Below are 6591 nucleotides of genomic sequence, written 5' to 3'. Positions count from 1 at the left end.
TCTTCCAGGACGGGCGTCTTTCTGAGGACGGGCGGATTCTATTGCAGGACGCCCGGATTTGTTAACAGTCCCAAAATTTCAAAAATTCAGCTCATGAAGGACGGGCGGATTCTGACCAACACGCCCGGATTGCCTGAAGACGGGCGGATTCTCTTGAATACGCTCGGATTCTTCCCCTTTTACCCGGATTCAGTTCCATCCATGTACTTGCATATCCCTTGTCATTTTTCATTCTTCAAAATCCCGTGTTCTTCATTGTGGGGGCACTACTAAGGCATGAATAGCCTAGGCATTTGCTATCCCCACACTAAGCTAAAGCACTACACATCAATTGAAATCATTAGTCCCTCTCTCACTTCTCTCAAAATGATAATTATCTTGATCATAGTATAAAAATCCAAAAATGACAAAAATGCAACATGAGAATTAAAATGCGAGTTAGGGAGTTAGAAGTATTTACAAATGGTGGTTTAGGGAGGACTCCACCAAACTCTCATCCTTAGTGAGATGTCATGGGGGCATGTCCAAGGTGTTGTTGATGTTGCTCAACACCTTGAAGAAGTAATCAAAAGCTTGTTCATTGTCATGATAAAGATCTTCAATAGATCTTTACCCTTGTTGTCGGTCTTGATCGATAGCATTGCCAATATAGGGATTGAAAATCCCTTCAAACTCATCGTCCCAAAGACCACAAACTTCATCTACTTGATCACTAAAGATCTCTTGAGTTGATAGAGACAACTCTCCCAATTTCTTGTCTTGGCCAATGAGGCCATCCTCTTCATTGCTTGACTTTGATGAGCTTTGCAAGCTCTCTTTGTTAAAATTCACTTGCTCTTTGAATGGAGCATCTTCAATTTTCTTCTTCCATTGGAGTTCCGACTTCTTCCTATCATCCTTCCGACTATAATGATCAATCATAAAACATGGTTCATGCAAACGGGGAGCTCTCATGGTCTTGTCAAGATTGAAAGTTATGCTCTCATCTCCCACTTCTAGAGTGAGCTCTCCATGTTTTACATCAATCACCGCACCCGCGGTGTGTAAGAAAGGTCTTCCTAGAATGATTGGAATGTTGGAATATTCTTCTATATCAACAATGACAAAGTCCACCGGGATGAAAAATTTCCCAATTCGTACGGGAACATCTTCCCATATCCCTAATGGTGTCTTCGTCGATCTATCGGCCATTTGGAGTGTGATATTGGTGCATTTAAGCTCTCCCATCCCCAACCTTTTACTCACCGAGTACGACATAACACTCACACTAGCCCCTAGATCACATAAGGCTTTGTTTATCGTGGTGTCGCCAATGGTACACGGTACTGAGAAGCTTCCCGAATCTTTGAGTTTTGGAGGTGAACTTCCTTGAAGTATTGCGCTACTCACCTTAGTGAAGGCGATAGTCTCAAGCTTCCGGATCGACTTCTTATTTGTGAGGATGTCTTTCATGTATCTCGCATAGGCCGGCACGTGATTGATTAATTCCGTGAAAGGAATTGAGACTTCCAAATTCTTCACAATTTCCATAAATTTTCCAAGTTGGTCATCAAATTTGGGCTTGGCTTGACGACTTGGAAAAGGAATTCTAATCACAATGGGCTCCTTCTCCTTGACCTTGTCTTCATTTTTCTTTGAAATTTCTTCTTTTGATGGTTCTCCATCCTTGGAGTTTTGCACAATTTCTTCCTTGTCACTAACTTCCACAACTTCATCCTCAACTTGCTTCTTCGGTGCTTCATAACTTGTACCACTTCTCAAGTGAATGGCACTAACCGTTTCATGTCTTGGGGGATTACTTTGAGGTGGTAATTGCCCCTTTTGTCTTTGTGAGGTTGAAGATGCTAGTTGAGTCAATTGGGTTTCCAAGATTTTGGTGTGAGCTAGGATGTTGTTGATGGTGGTTTCCTTTGCTTAACTATCTTTTTGCATTTGAGTGAAAAATTCTTGTTGATTCTTTTGCATTCGAAGGACCGCTTTTTGAACATCAAAACCTTGGTCATTTTGTTGATTGTAAGGAGATTGATTTTGGTAACCTTGGTTTTGGTTGTAAAAGGGTCTTTGATTTTGGTTTCTCATGGGAGGTGGGGTGTATGTTGTTTGAGGGTTTTGAACATTTTGGCTTTTGTATGAGAGATTTGGATGGAATTTGGTGTTTTCATTGTAATCAATACTATATATTAATTCTAGAAACCAAGGGACTTCAATGTAATTAAAGAAAGTTATACAAATTAATTATACTATATAGTTTTAAATCACTAGCACCGTGTGATGGACCCGATTAAGGGATCTCAATGCAAATATTATATAGTTTGGGTTAAAACTAAATTATATAGAAGCTTGGTAATTTTCCTAAACATTTGTAATAGACTAAATCATGGTCATATTCCTTAAAATAAAATAATTAATTAAGATGGTCAATTTCAAGAAAAAAAAAAGATGCTTGGTAACTTTCCTAAATATTTATAAAAAATCAAAAGATGGTCAATTTCCTTAAAATAAAATAATTAATTAGTATAAGCATGTACACTTATGGTATTAATTATTATCATCATAAAATTATATATTAAATTTAAAATCTATGCAATTTTATTAAGTTTTATAGTTTATTATATGTATAGAAATGTTAATTATTTAACATACAAAAATATATTATTGCATAATTCTTTCGATTTGATTGAATGCATATATGTAATATATTTATATAAATATATAATTCTCTTCAAATTGCATGCCTAAGTAGTAAAAGTAATTTCGTTAGTAAAGAAAAGAATAGTAGTAACATTGGACATAATTATATGATAGTAATCACTCATTTGAATAGTAAAATTAACAATTTTATCAGCGAGATTAGTGAAAGTGGTAGAAACAACAACAAGAATTGTGAAATAATCAATATTAATGCGGCAATAGTGAAAGTCAGGAGTTGTGAAATTATCAATATTAATGCGGTAGTAGTGACAGTAACAATAATTACGGCGAGAGTAGTGAAAGTAACAATGATTACGGGCAAGTAGTGAAATGTTATTACTATTGTTCCATTAATAAGAGAAAAATATTAATAGCGGGAGTAGTGAATTTGTCTCAAAATTTATTTAATCGTAATTTTAGGATATGTCATACAAAAATATATTAATGATAAATTTATGGGTTATGCAACTTTAAGTAATTTTATTTAATGAAAAGAAAATTTAATGGTAAGTAGAGGTAGCCCGGGCGAAGCCGGACACCAATACTAGTAGTTAGAATAAGGGGTACCACTCTTGTATGCTTGGAAAGCATTCACTTGTTCATTTGTTCCCCTACATTCACTTTGGTCATGTCCCAAAGTTCCACAATTCTCACATATCCCACTTGGGATTGATGAAGATGCCGTCATGGCATTAACATGATGCTTTGGTGATTTTGAGGCTTCTTCAAGTCTAGCCATAGCCTTTTCAAACTTCAAATTGATTGTATCAATGTGAGCACTAAGTTGAGCACCCAATTGAGTAACGGAGTCCACTTCATGCTTTCCTCCTCTAGTAGCCTTGCGAGGTCTACTATATTGTGAGTTATGGACCGCCATTTCCTCAATTTTGTTCCAAGTTTGATTGTCATCAACTTCGGTGAACATTCCTTTTGATCCCATGTTGAGAATGTTCCTTGAATCTTCATATAGACCGTTCCAAAATTGTTGTACCAAGAACGACTCGCTAAGTCCATGGTGAGGACATGAGCGACAAATTCCTTTGAACCGCTCCCAAGCTTCATACAAAGATTCTTCATCCCTTTGCTTAAAACCCGTAATTTGAGCTCTTAGCATGTTAGTCTTTTCCGGTGGATAGAACTTTTTGTAGAAAGCTAGAGCCAACTTCTTCCAAGAATCAATTCCGAGAGTAGCCTTATCAAGGTCCTTCAACCATTGTTTCGCGGTGCCAATTAGAGAAAAAGGAAATAAGACCCATCGAATTTGGTCTTGAGTTACACCGGTTTGAGAAATCGCATCACAATAGTCACAAAAGGTCTCCATATGAGAATGAGGGTCTTCACTAGGCATCCCCCCAAATTGGCTTCTTTCGACTAATTGGATAAATGCGGATTTGGCAATAAAATTTCCGGTTAGATGTTGTGGTGTGGGAGTACCATTGGGTAGGTTCGCCTCGGTGGGTACGGAATGTGATGAAAACTTAGGCATTGTGGGTTGATTTTGTGTTGTATTTTGTGTTGGGTTCTCCTCACCTTCTCTTGCAAAAGGGTTGATGAACTCAATAGTTGGTTGAATATCTAGAACCTCACCAATACCTCTCAAATTTCTCCTAGCAAGTCTTCTATTGGTTGTCAAAGTTCTTTCAATTTCACGATCAAAAGGTAACAAGTCACCTTGTGACCTTCTAGACATGCAAAATATCAAACAACTCGAAAACAATTAGAACAAACCTTGAGGAGTTTTACTTCCCCAAGGCAAAGAAAGACACAACTAATAACAATATAAGAAAATCTAAATCAAGTTAACACCGTCCCCGGCAACGGCGCCATTTTTGGTCGGGACTAAATCTTTTCGGTAACTTGTCGTTAGGAGCACCTAGACCAAAACACAATTTATAACTTCACAAACAACTCTACAATTAGTAAAGAGACAAGTAAAGGTCGGATCCCAAGGGACGGGAATTGAGATGAGATTTCTATTGCAACTAGCGGTGTCTTAGGGGTGTCACAATTGGGGTTTGATGTAGAAGGTCACTAAACTAAATAGCAATGAAAGTAAACAAGCAAGATGAATTAAAAGGGCTGTAAACAATTGATAAAAAGCACTAGGGTATCATGGGGTCATAGGGGATTCATGGGAATTGATCATACAAACATGTTCTCAAATTATAAGTAAGCAATTATTGTTGTGATGGATTGAGTTGGGTTATATCTTACAATCCTAGGAAAGTTTGGGTCCCGGAGCCGAATCGATTAGATTGTACAACACCTACATGTCAACTTAGTCTTCCCTACTCAACAACATGCATGGTCTAATGAGACTCGAGTTGGTTTATGTCTTACAAGTCTTATTGAAAACATAGGTGATGGGTAAAAAATGCAAGGATTCATAGGCTCACATTTCATCAAACATAACATGTGCATGAGTTGAGATCATAACAAGCAAGCAAATAAACCATGAAAGCATATTAATTTAAGCATGAATCATTCCCCATGTTGGTTTCCCCTAATTACCCATTATTCCTAGCTAAGTGACTACTCACTCATTATCATGTTGAACATGCTAGCAAGGTTGTCAATCATACTAACAAAGTGAAACATGATGAATAAATGAAAGTAATTAACAATAATTAAAAAGGGATTAAGAGAATTATACCTACTAATGATTCCAATAATAAAGCAAAGAATAAAAGAAGTACTTGATGCTTGATTGAGAGGTTGTCAATCTCCCAATAATAACCCAAATAATCTTCAATTACCCAAAATAAAGGATGAACAAAAGAGAGATTAAGGAAATGAAACTTGTATTAAAACTTGATTAATTGTTGATTACAAAATTAAAGAGAGATTTGATTGATATTAACTACACTAAAGATTACTAAGAAGAACATGCTCTTCTAATTAGACTAATGGGGTATTTATAGTGGGGATTAGGTGTAGGAATTAGGGTTAACTAAGGGCTTAAATGACGATTAAGTCCCTACTTAAGGAAACGCCGGTATTTTTGGAAGGATGGGCATCTTTCTTCGAAGCTTGAAGAAACGAAATTGTCTGTCTGGGAATCCGTGCGTCTTAGGCACGGGACGGGCGGATTCGAGGGTCTCTGCCCGGGCATCTTTGGGAGAAGACGGGCGTCTTCTGAGGTTGTTGCCCGGGCGTCTTGTGGAGAAGACGCTCGGATTGTGGTGGTGGAGGACGGGCTCTTCAAGACAATCCGCACGGATTGCTGGACAGTCTCATTTCTTCTTCTCTTCTTCCCTTTTCTTCATAAAATCCTTGGGGATTTCCTCGGGGATGCAAGGATCTTTTCTCATCATTGCCCATCTACTATAGTATGTACAAAGGCCTTCTAATCTTGTCTCTCCTTGATGCTTGGTCATTGAATTAAATCAATTTAGTCTCATTTTGCCATGAAAATGCAAGGTTTGCACTCCTTTCCTACCAAGGACACAAAACCTCAAAGAATATGCAAAACAAAGAACCAAAGACAATAAATGACCCAAATATGCACTAAAAAGCATGGGAACAAGGCTAATTCGGGGACTAAATATGCTCTAATTATGGTCACATCAATAGTACTTTGTTTTCCAAATAGGTTATCGAGACAATATTGAACCTTATTAAAGTGAACTAGATTAACATAGTATTCACCCCTAGTCACTTATATGAGGTGACGTCTCCAAGTGACTAGAGTGTGATGCGATTGATGGCAAGTTCAAGTGCCATAGGGTCATAAGAGATGACTAGTCGATCACATAGGCAGACTGTAAGGGACAGTCTGTCGGGCAGTGACCGCTTATAGAGTTCTGGTAATTCATATAGCCTGGTCGTGGCAAGAGCTACTATAGTACACTTTTGAGTCAGTTCTTAGACTAGAGACTGTTCGCCCCAGTTGGCACAGTT

The 6591-nt window shown here is 37.7% G+C and overlaps 1 non-coding gene across 1 annotated transcript; it reads left to right on the top strand.

The window, feature by feature from the left end:
* Nucleotides 1–3698: 3698 nt before the first annotated feature.
* LOC141650643 (small nucleolar RNA R71) lies at nt 3699–3805 on the top strand. Its single transcript, XR_012546664.1, has one exon. It is a non-coding gene; the product is annotated as a small nucleolar RNA R71 (small nucleolar RNA).
* Nucleotides 3806–6591: the final 2786 nt, after the last annotated feature.

This window comes from Silene latifolia, chromosome 3 (assembly GCF_048544455.1).
Source record: "Silene latifolia isolate original U9 population chromosome 3, ASM4854445v1, whole genome shotgun sequence".
NCBI classification, from domain to species: Eukaryota; Viridiplantae; Streptophyta; class Magnoliopsida; order Caryophyllales; family Caryophyllaceae; genus Silene; species Silene latifolia.
Note: the sequence above shows the minus strand (reverse complement) of the source record. Positions and strands in the feature narration are given on the sequence as shown.